Source organism: Erythrolamprus reginae, chromosome Z (genome assembly GCF_031021105.1).
Source record: "Erythrolamprus reginae isolate rEryReg1 chromosome Z, rEryReg1.hap1, whole genome shotgun sequence".
NCBI lineage: Eukaryota > Metazoa > Chordata > Lepidosauria > Squamata > Dipsadidae > Erythrolamprus > Erythrolamprus reginae.
Window position 1 is genome coordinate 145,708,034 of NC_091963.1, and position 12,231 is coordinate 145,720,264.

At 47.5% G+C, this 12,231-nt stretch overlaps 1 protein-coding gene across 1 annotated transcript in view; it reads left to right on the plus strand.

Moving 5' to 3' along the window:
• LOC139154299 (uncharacterized) overlaps positions 1-12,231 on the plus strand; it is a 1,065,525-nt gene that overhangs the window by 603,217 nt on the left and 450,077 nt on the right. The gene's annotated exons all lie outside the window — the stretch shown is intronic.

Below are 12,231 nucleotides of genomic sequence, written 5' to 3' on the forward strand. Positions count from 1 at the left end.
TGCATTATTGTTTGTCTTCTCATCATTCCTATCACCATCTCCTCCCATTTGTGACTGTAGCACTGTAAATTATTGCTTGTATTCTTATGATTTACATTAATACTGATTGTTTTCTGATTGCTTATTTGTACCTATAACTATCACTAACCTTATGATTCTTGATCAATATATCTTGATCCCTTTATATACACTGAGAGCATATGCACCATAGGCAAATTCCTTGTGTGTTCAATAACAATTTCCCATCTGTTTGGCTAGAGCTAACTGCCACTGAAACAGCAGAATTCAAAGGGGAAGTCCAAAATGGGAAATAAGACTCTTTTTTTTCTCTGAAAAGGAATGATTGTCGTATCCAAAGAAAATTTGTCCTGATTTACATTGTGAATACTGGGAAATTTGCCCAAAGATCTTGATTAGGCTGATATAAGATTGTTAAAATCCTATTTTACAAACAGGCATTAGGGCTAGGAAGAAAGGAAGGAAGGAAGGAAGGAAGGAAGGAAGGAATGGAGGAACAGAGGGAGGGAGGGAGGGAAGCTTTCTTCAGAATCTCCTAAAGAATAGAAGCTCACGTTGCTTTTTAATAGCATCTTTATACCTCACTATGAATATGCAAATATCATCAGGAAATGTTTCTCTTTATAAGCAGGGTCCTCATTTTAGATTGTTAAATTTCTTTCAAATCATACATGTCAGATTGGAGGAGAAATATTTTTAAAAGAGACTATGAATTTCGTGCTGTTTTTCTTTTGCAGAAGAGACGGAGTAACGACTCGGACACCAGAGCTGGATTTAAACTTGGGTCATTTTTATTATAATAAATTTGCATAATTTATTAATTAAATTAGCATGAATTAGCATGAATTTGCATAAATCAACATATTCAACTATGACCCGGAAACAGTGGACCTGCAGGGTCAAACAAACACTTCCGGGGCGGAAATGACGTAAAAGGTCAACATTCCTGGGCAACTAAGGGCGTAGTCGATGCTGGTCCAGGTGAGGGACCTCTCCCTCACCTGAGACCCTGCCATGCACTCGCATGAGGGGGGTCCCGCCGGCTCACCCCTACCCTGGGACTTCAATAGCGGGACCCAAAGACAGGTTCCCCCCAAGTGCGCAGGTAGCACCCACCATGGGCTTGGAGAGAACCTGTCAATCATCCCCAAAGATGCCCAAGGGAGAACGCGCAGTTGCTGAACCACCACCCAGATTTCCGCCCCTAACCTGCCTACCCAAATGACCAGAGGTAAGCCAATTAACCTAATTAAATGCAAGCACCCCCTAACCGCACATCCATCTCCCCAGTGTGGAATGGGCGAAAAAACAGCCCGGCCTAATGGGCGAGGCTGCAAAAAATTCCCATTCGGCCCCCGAAGGCGACCCACCAGGCACACTGCAAAATAGGGAAGGGCGGGTGGGTGTCTGCTCGTGAGCTGGGTCCGGGGCGAAAAGGCCTGCTTCCAGGCCTGCTGCCCTTAAATAGGGCCAGCAGGCCCCGCCCGGACCCAACGTCATGCCCAGCCACGTGGGCAAAGCATTCCCGGCCGAAATCTCGCCTCGCGAGATTTCGGCCGAAAACAAGATGGCGGCCGCCATAGGAAGGGTCCGAGTCTGCCCGGCCCTTCCGCAAAAGCGCCGTGGGGCCGGTAAGTCAGCCGGCGATATTGCAGAAGAGACGGAGTAACGACTCGGACACCAGAGCTGGATTTAAACTTGGGTCATTTTTATTATAATAAATTTGCATAATTTATTAATTAAATTAGCATGAATTAGCATAAATTTGCATAAATCAACATATTCAACTATGACCCAGAAACAGTGGACCTGCAGGGTCAAACAAACACTTCCGGGGCGGAAATGACGTAAAAGGTCAACATTCCTGGGCAACTAAGGGCGTAGTCGATGCTGGTCCAGGTGAGGGACCTCTCCCTCACCTGAGACCCTGCCATGCACTCGCATGAGGGGGGTCCCGCCGGCTCACCCCTACCCTGGGACTTCAATAGCGGGACCCAAAGACAGGTTCCCCCCAAGTGCGCAGGTAGCACCCACCATGGGCTTGGAGAGAACCTGTCAATCATCCCCAAAGATGCCCAAGGGAGAACGCGCAGTTGCGGAACCACCACCCAGATTTCCGCCCCTAACCTGCCATGGAGCGGGGGTCAGATCTCTATCTTGGCCCCCCGACTCCCCCCTCTATCTGCGCCAGCTCACGCAGAGACCGCTGCAGGTCCTGTAAGAAAATGGCGTTCCCCTGCTCTGACAGGTGAACGCCATCGGCCCGGTAAAGCCACGGCCGATCTACGGTAATGAGGGGATGGGCCACTACAAGCCCACCTAATTCCTTGACTGTTTTTCCCACGGCCTTATTCACCCTACGCCTGACCCGGTGTATGGCCCTAAGGGAAATGGCGTCCCACCAAACGATCCTTGGGAGGATCTCTGACCACACCACTTGCGTGGTGGGCCATACCGTGCGAAGCCACCGCAGGTCTTCGCGCGCCTGGATGATCAATGGAAGACCACCAAGCAGGCACAGGTCATTGCCACCGAGGTGCAAGACCAGCCATCTGGGTGCGGCTATGGGTTGCCGACCACCCAGTCCCATCTGGGCGCGACCCTGGGTAGCCGCCCGCCCAGCAGCGCCGGGTACCGCCCTGAGAAGCTGAGTACCCAGCAACGTCGGTAGGAGCCCCTCCCACCGCATACCCCTCCGGCCCATCCAAACAACATTGACCCACCGTCCCAACGACAGCTGGGTCCCAATGGCGCTTCTGGCTGCTGAGCGGCCGGCCCAGAAGACCATGCTGTGGCCACACAGCAGCGCCGTCGGTTTCTGCCTGGACTGGGAACCTGGAAGAGGACACACACAGAGAGGTTACCTAGCCTAAACCCTGCCCAGAATCCTCAGCGGGCCTAACATAACCCAAATATGCCGCTGACTGCCAGCGGCCGATCTCCTGAATCCGTTGGGCCGGGAAACCAGAAAGTGCCGCGCTAGTGGCGGCGCCGATACGGAACGAATGCGTTCCGTAGCCGGCGGGATCCATGCCTACCTGAGACATTGCCTTAGACACTATCGCCCAGAATTGATACCGGGTCAGGGGGGTGCCATCCTGGTGTAGAAAAAGGTACCCACGCCCTGACCCCCGCAAGCTACAAAAATGCTGCAAAGCAGCCACCGGGCAAACAGACTGATCGGTGGCAGCGCTAAGTTCAAGTCTAACCCCTCTGTGTAACTGATCTGTCTTGGAGTGTCTCACCAAAAGGGAGACACCCCCCTGTCTAAAGGTCAGATCAGTGAGCTGGAAAGCACGGAGCGACAAGTCAGACTGCGAGGAGGCCATTGCCTCGCTGACCCTGAGGGCCCCAAAAAACATAACACAAGTCGCTGCCCTAAAAAGACGGGCCTCGTACAGAGAGGCACACAGACTGTCAAATGTTTGATTGATCAAAGACAGCTGCTGAACCGTCAGGGCCTGACGAGTGTCAGAAGGGAACCCCTGTCGCTCCCGCACCCAGCCTTCCAGCATCCTCCGGATGCGAAAATCACCCGAAAAATCACTGAACCCCCCCGCCTTGGACAGAAAGGCGAGGCCGGCTAACCTAGACCTGATAGTCCTAACTGAAAGGCCACGCCCCTTCAGCAGGACACAGAATTCAGCTAGGTGCTCAACCGGGACAGGCCAGCTATGGGGGTAACCCCTACCCTGCCTGAAATCCCCAAACTCCTTACCTGCACGCTGGTAAGCTCGCAGGGTGCCAGGAGCTACAGATAAGGCGATCGCCCTGGAGGCCTCGTCTCTCCAGCTCTCGGGAGCCCGCCCAGGCTCCACAGGTGGGCTGGAAACACCTCTGGCGACTCTTGGGCCCATGGGGCCAGGGTCCGAAACCTGGACAACTGACCACGGGACAAGGCGTCAGCCACCCCGTTATCTAGCCCCGGGACGTGCCTAGCCAAAAACAAGGCGTTCAGAGACAAGGACCTGTGCACAAAATGGCGGACAAGCCGCATTACCCTGTCACTCCTCGAGGACAGGGCGTTCACAACATGGACAACCGCTAGATTGTCACACCAAAAATGCACAGTCTTGTCCCTAAACTGCTCTCCCCAGAGCTCTAAGGCCACTACCAAGGGGAAAAGCTCCAAAAAGGTCAAGTCCTTAACCAAGGAACAGGCACTCCATTCCGGAGGCCATGCCGACCAGCACCACTGGTCACCTAACACTACCCCAAAACCGCAAGTCCCTGCGGCGTCGGAACACAGCTGCAGCTCCGCTTCCAAAAGAAGCTCCTGCCGCCAGAAAGACAACCCGTTAAAATGTTCCAAAAACTCCCGCCACACGCAGAGGTCAGCCCTGACCCCAGCGCATAAGCGGGTACGATGGTGGGGCAAACGTAGCCCCTTCATCGCATCATACAACCGGCGAGAAAAAGCCCTACCAGGCACCACTACCCGACAGGCGAAATTAAGGATCCCGGCCAACTCCTGGAGCTGCCGAAGAGTAACCTTCCTGCAGCCCAAGACCGCCTCAAGCTTGGTCCTAATTTTAACCAACTTATCCAGGGGCAATCTGGAAGATTGCTCCTCTGAATCCAATTCAATACCGAGGAAGGTAATCCTGGTGGCAGGGCCTTCGGTCTTCTCGGGGGCTAAAGGCACCCCCAATTGAGCACAAAGGGCTTCGAAGTCCCGCATCAAAGCAAAGCATTGCTCCGATTGCGCAGGCCCGGCCATCAAGAAATCATCAAGGTAATGAACGACCGAACCCAGGCCACTACGCCTCCTGAGCACCCACTCCAGGAAGGTACTAAAGCTCTCAAAAAGGGAGCAGGAAACAGAGCAGCCCATAGGCAATGCCCTGTCCACATAAAACCCACCTTCGAAATGGAAGCCCAGAAGCTCGAAGTCGCCTGGGTGAATGGGGAGGAGCCGGAATGCCGACTTAATGTCGCATTTACCCATAAGGGCTCCCACCCCACACTCCCTAACCATGGCCACGGCCGCATCAAAGGATGCGTACCGGACTGAACAAAGTTCGTCAGGAATGAAGTCATTCACTGACTCCCCTTTTGGAAAAGACAAATGGTGAATCAACCTAAATTCACCACTCGCCTTTTTGGGGACCACCCCCAGGGGGGACACTCTAAGATTCGAAAAGGGGGGCTCCGGGAAAGGCCCGAGGACCCTGCCCTCAGCAACCTCCTTCCGAATCTTAGCCCGTACAATGTCCTCATGTCCGACAACCGACCTAAGGTTGTCGGACATGAAGGCCTTCCTAACGCCCACATAAGGGATCCTAAATCCCTCGGAGAAGCCCCGCAAGAGCAACTCGGCTCTTGGGCGAGGGTGGTAGTCGACCAACCAACCCTCGAGCACAGAAACATTAATTGGGCTGGGCCCCTTTTCCCCCAGTTGGTGGGGAAGGTTTTCCTGGACCCCCGCCCTTCTTTTCCGCCCCTTTCTTGGGGCGGGGACAGACTGAAGCTGCATGGGAGCCCCCACAATTCCCGCAGGCATGCTTGTACTTACAAAAGGGACGAAAACACGCCCCTTTTGCAGCAAACTCATGACAAGCGGGCGAGGCCCCCTTGCCAGCCACACCAGGAGTCGCCTTGGCCGGCGAAGCCGCGCCAGGCTCCTCCTCCATGAAATGCCCACTATCCGTACGCTCACACCCTTCCTTCCCTGACATATGCGTGGCCCGGAACCAAAGGTCCGGAACCACCATATCCCAAGGCAAGTTAGGCTCTACCGCCATCCTCATGCGAAAGCCTTTATCATAATGGCGCCATATGGTGCCCTTATATTCGAAGTGGGCCCTGGCAATCAAATCTATATATTTAAACATGGCAGAGGCCATAGCCGGCTGCCTCTGAATCACCACAGACCCATAAGTAAGAAAGGCATACAGCCAGGAGCTGAAGCATTTCGTTACTTTGGTCTTCTTCGTTTTCTCCCCAGGGACAATCTCTTTCTCCTGCTTAGGAACCTCTCGGTTCAAAAGCGAAAAAAGATCCACGTATTCTCCCCGCCATATAGCCTCCTTCACCGAAGGGTGAAGGTGGCATCCTAAAGGGGTGGACGGCAACCCGCACGGGATGGCCCCTGCTTTAATGCAAGCGAACGGGTCCCATACCGTGTTGGCCGCAACACCAAAAACTCCCGCACCGTGGGGGTAGGGCAAGACAGGGAGCGGGGGCATAACAGCAGGGGCTGGAGGAACCCACCCCCCTGCCCCAGGCACCGCAGGTGTCCCCGCAGGACCTGGCCCGGGCAGCGGAGCAGGGCCAGCCGCCAGCGGCCCCGAAGGAGGAACCGGCTGTGCCCAGACCTGCCCGCAGGTGCCCGTGGAAGACCCCAAAAAACTGGCCCCACTCCCAACCCCCGCCGGGGGAAAACCCGGGGTGGGGGAAGGAAGAAAGGACAGCGGTGTAGTGTGTGGTGCAGCCTCACCTGCCCCGTACGGGGTTGATGACATCCACGGGGGGCCCATTGTTGCGGGGCCCGGGAAAGCCGCCGTCGGCCCTGCCGGGGCCTGTCTTCCAGCAGGAGCCATCTGCCCAGCCTGGGCCGCCGCAGGATCTCTTCCCAACGCCGCAGGAACTTGATCAAGGGACCCTCCGGAGCCCGAACCGCTTCTCCACTGCTCGAGCTCGTCGAGCCTCTCCAACACCCTGGCCCAAGACATGGCAGGAGAAAGATCAGGTTGAGGGGCAGGAGGCAACGAAACCCCCCCCCCCTTGCACGGGGACCACCCCCGTAGGCCCCTCCCTACTGGCCCGAGCCTGGGCAGAAGGCCTGAGGGCCCTCCTGGGACGCGCAGCCGGCGGAGCCATAGGGGCAGTGGCAGGCCTCTTTTTCGGAGCCATCCCAAATTCTCGAAATCTAGGATGCAGGGAGCAACCTCAACTGCTACCTAGGATTGAACTCCCCACCTTCTGAGTGGCAGGCAAAGGTCACCCCACTGGGCCCTACCTAGAGTCAATTAATGGAAAGGGAGAAGCCCTTGCCAACCCCCTAGGCCCCTTTCCTAAGGCCCAAAAGAGAAAGCCTCCCCTCACCGGTAGGCCCTTAAGGCCTTAAATCCGGCCTCCAATCAACCCAGGACCGGGGCCCCAGAAGCCAAACTGCCCCACCGCGCCCTCCTCCCGGCCGGGAGGAGGTTACCAGTCCCCCTCGGGCCCGAGGGGGATCCTCTTGACGAAAGCTCCACGAGTCCCACAGGGATTGAAGCCTCAATCCAGATTCAAGTCAAAGAGATGAAGCAAACTTTCCGCTCCCTCTGTCGGCCACAAAATGGCGGCCGCAACACGAGGGCAACCCAAAATGGCGTCGGAGCAGCACTCAGCCGAGTGTCTGCTCGTGAGCTGGGTCCGGGGCGAAAAGGCCTGCTTCCAGGCCTGCTGCCCTTAAATAGGGCCAGCAGGCCCCGCCCGGACCCAACGTCATGCCCAGCCACGTGGGCAAAACATTCCCGGCCGAAATCTCGCCTCGCGAGATTTCGGCCGAAAACAAGATGGCGGCCGCCATAGGAAGGGTCCGATTCTGCCCGGCCCTTCCGCAAAAGCGCCGTGGGGCCGGTAAGTCAGCCGGCGATATTCTCTGATAGCCATGCCAAAATGTAAGAACACTATTTTAGAGAAAGCAACTGTGATTGTTTTTATACCCAGATGCTTGTGAATCCTGATTATTTTTTGTCTTTTGCTTCCCTAGGGTCTCTTTCTGATGTGCAATTTGTATCATCGGGGCCAGGAAATGTAAGAACAGGACAAAATCTCAATTTGGTCTGTAAAGTTACTGGTGTTTCCATCACTGACAGCAGCTATAATTGGCACTGGGTTCGTCAGCCTCCAGGGAAAGGCTTAGAATGGATTGCCGGAGTCTACCCATACAGTGGAAGCAAATATTACTCATCTTCTCTTCAAAGCCGCACCACCATTGCTTCAGACAACTCCAAGAATGAGTTTTCCCTTCAGTTGAATTCCATGTCAGTTTCTGACACTGCCGTGTATTATTGTGCCAGAGATGCACACTGACTGATTTTGCCTGAACTTCTGGGCAAAAACAGGAAACTGATTCTCAATGTGGTTTTTTTCCTTCCCTGCAATAGATCAACAATAAGACAATGAAAGCATTTGAATTCTTAGATTACTGTCTCTAAAAAAACCCATTTTTAATAAATGTACTCAGAATGTTTAATAAAAAGGAGGAATAGAGGTGACTTGAGTCTTCGGAGAGGGGCCGCAGACAAATATAATAAATTATTATTATTATTATTATTATTATTATTATTATTATTATTATTATTATTATGACTATGACTGTCACTGTCACTGTCACTGTCTTTGTCATTGTCATTGTCATTGTCATTATTATTATTATTATGACTATGACTATGATTATGATTATGACTATCATTATCATTATGACTATCATTATCATCATCATCATCATCATCATTATTATTATTATTATTATTATTATTATTATTATTATTATTATTATTGAAAATGGTTTTCCAACATCTAAGGGGCTGCCACAAATTTGAGGGGTAGAAACTTTTTAAAGCAGGGCAATAAGGAATGGAAGGAAACTAATCAAAGAATATCCAACATAGAACTAAAGAGAAATTTCTTGACAGCCAGAATAATTAATCAGTGAAATAACTTGGTTCAAAAAAAATTTGGTACCTCACCACTTGGACAGCCATTTGTCTGAAATGCTATAGGGTCTCCTGCTACAGGGTTGAACTAGAAGATCTCCAAGATTTTTTCCAACTCTGTTATTCTGTTATTCTATTAAATTCAGATGACACAGATGATGACAAACCCCATTATGCCCGAAATATCCAATTTGCTATAATGAATTATGTCTGCTTATTCATTTGGACTGTAATAAAATGTAACAGTGTGTATGCTCTTGATGGCATGGAAATGATATTTATTTAATTATTTATTTGTTTGTTTGGATGGTTAGTTCGTTGATTATTTATTTATTTATTTATTTATTTATATTTAATTTATCGACTGCCCACCTTCTTATGGACTCTTTGTGCATTTATTTGTGCAGCTCCCTTTCTAGGTAGAAATAAGATAGAGGCAGACAAATCATAATGTCCTTAATAGAAAATAAAAAGGAACAATATTTCCTGTGGTTTAATCTTTCTTTTATCTTTTTCATCCTTCCTTCCCTCCCTCCCTCCTGTCCTTCCTTCATTAAACAGGACAGACACAGACTTCAAAGGATAATTAGAACTGCAGAAAAAACAATTGCTGCCTACCTGCCTTCTATTGAGGCAGATAATATATAAATAAATAAATAAATAAACAAACAAACAAAAAACAAACAAACAAACACACACACACACACACACATACATAAATACATAAATACATAAATACATAAATACATAAATACATAAATACATAAATACATAAATACTGCATTAGTCAAAAAGAGGGTTGCGAAAATATCTATGGACCCCTCACATCCTGGACATAAACTGTTTCAACTCCTACCCTCAAAACGATACTATAGAGCACTATACATCAGAACAACGAAACACAAGAACAGTTTTGTTCCTTACGCCATCACTCTGCTAAACAAGTGATTCCAACAACAGTGTCAAATTATTCCCTAAGGCTGCATTATTATTAGTCTTCTCATCATTCCTATCACCATCTCCTCCCATTTATGACTGTAGCACTGTAAATTATTTCTTGTATTCTTATGATTTACACTAATACTGATTGTTTTCTGATTGCTTATTTGTACCTATAACAATCACTAACCTTATGATTCTTGATCAATATATCTTGATCCTTATATATACACTGAGAGCATATGCACCATAGACAAATTCCTTGTGTGTTCAATAACAATTTCCCATCTGTTTGGCTAGAGCTAACTGCCAATGAAACAGCAGAATTCAAAGGGGAAGTCCAATATGGGAAATAAGACTTTTTTTTCTCTGAAATGAATGATTGTGGTATAAAAAGAAAATTTGTCCTGATTGACATTGTAATGAATACTGGGACATTTGCCCAAAGATCTTGATTAGGCTGATATAAGATGGTTAAAATCCTATTTTACAAACAGGCATTAGGGCTAGGATTTGAATTTTGGAAGAAGGAAGGAAGGAAGGAAGGAAGGAATGGAGGGAGAGAGAGAGGGAGGGAGGGAAGCTTTCTTCAGAATCTCCTAAAGAATAGAAGCTCACGTTTCTTTTTAATAGCACCTCACTATGAATATGCAAATATCATCAGGAAATATTTCTCTTTATAAGCAGGGTCCTCATTTTAGATTGTTAAATTTCTTTCAAATCATACATGTCAGATTGGAGGAGAAATATTTTTAAAAGAGACTATGAATTTCTTGCTGTTTTTCGTTTCTTTGATAGCCATGCCAAAATGTAAGAACACTATTTTAGAGAAAGCGACTGTGATTGTTTTTATGCCCAGATGCTTCTGAATCCTGATTATTTTTTGTCTTTTGCTTCCCTAGGGTCTCTTTCTGATGTGCAACTTGTATCATCAGGGCCAGGAACTGTAAGACCAGGACAAAATCTCAATTTGGTCTGTAAAGTTACTGGTGTTTCCATCACTGACAGCAGCTATGCCTGGCAGTGGGTTCGTCAGCCTCCAGGGAAAGGCTTGGAATGGATAGCCGCAATCTACCCATACAATGGAAACAAATATTACTCATCTTCTCTTCAAAGCCACACCACCATTGCTTCAGACAAGTCCAAAAATGAATATTCCCTTCAGTTGAATTCCATGTCAGCTTCTGACAATGCCGTGTATTATTGTGCCAGACATGCACACTGACTGATTTTGCCTGATCTTCTGGGCAAAAACAGGAAACTGATTGTAAATGTGGTTTTTTTCTTCCATTCAATAGATCAACATTAAGACAATGAAAGCATTTGAATTCTTAGAGTACTGTCTCCAAGAAAAAAAACATTTTTAATAAATGTACTCAGAATGTTTAATAAAAAGGAGGAATAGAGGTGACTTGAGTCTTTGGAGAGGGGCGGCATACAAATCTAATAAATTATGATTATGGTTATGGTTATGGTTATGGTTATGGTTATCATTATCATTATTATTATTGATCACAGTTTTCCAATATCTAAGGGGCTGCCACAAAGTTGAGGGGTAGAAACTTTTTAAAGCAGGGCAATAAGGAATGGAAGGAAACTAATCAAAGAATATCCAACATAGAACTAAAGAGAAATTTCTTGACAGCCAGAATAATTAATCAGTGAAATAACTTGGTTCAAAAAAAATTTGGTACCTCACCACAGGAAGTTTTAAAGAAGAACTTGGACAGCCATTTGTCTGAAATGCTATAGGGTCTCCTGCTACAGGGTTGAACTAGAAGATCTCCAAGATTTTTTCCAACTCTGTTATTCTGTTATTCTATTAAATTCAGATGACACAGATGATGACAAACCCCATTATGCCCGAAATATCCAATTTGCTATAATGAATTATGTCTGCTTATTCATTTGGACTGTAATAAAATGTAACAGTGTGTATGCTCTTGATGGCATGGAAATGATATTTATTTAATTATTTATTTGTTTGTTTGGATGGTTAGTTCGTTGATTATTTATTTATTTATTTATTTATATTTAATTTATCGACTGCCCACCTTCTTATGGACTCTTTGTGCATTTATTTGTGCAGCTCCCTTTCTAGGTAGAAATAAGATAGAGGCAGACAAATCATAATGTCCTTAATAGAAAATAAAAAGGAACAATATTTCCTGTGGTTTAATCTTTCTTTTTTCTTTTTCATCCTTCCTTCCCTCCCTCCCTCCTGTCCTTCCTTCATTAAACAGGACAGACACAGACTTCAAAGGATAATTAGAACTGCAGAAAAAACAATTGCTGCCTACCTGCCTTCTATTGAGGCAGATAATATATAAATAAATAAATAAACAAACAAACAAAAAACAAACAAACAAACACACACACACACACACACACACATACATAAATACATAAATACATAAATACATAAATACATAAATACATAAATACATAAATACATAAATACTGCATTAGTCAAAAAGAGGGTTGCGAAAATATCTATGGACCCCTCACATCCTGGACATAAACTGTTTCAACTCCTACCCTCAAAACGATACTATAGAGCACTATACATCAGAACAACGAAACACAAGAACAGTTTTGTTCCTTACGCCATCACTCTGCTAAACAA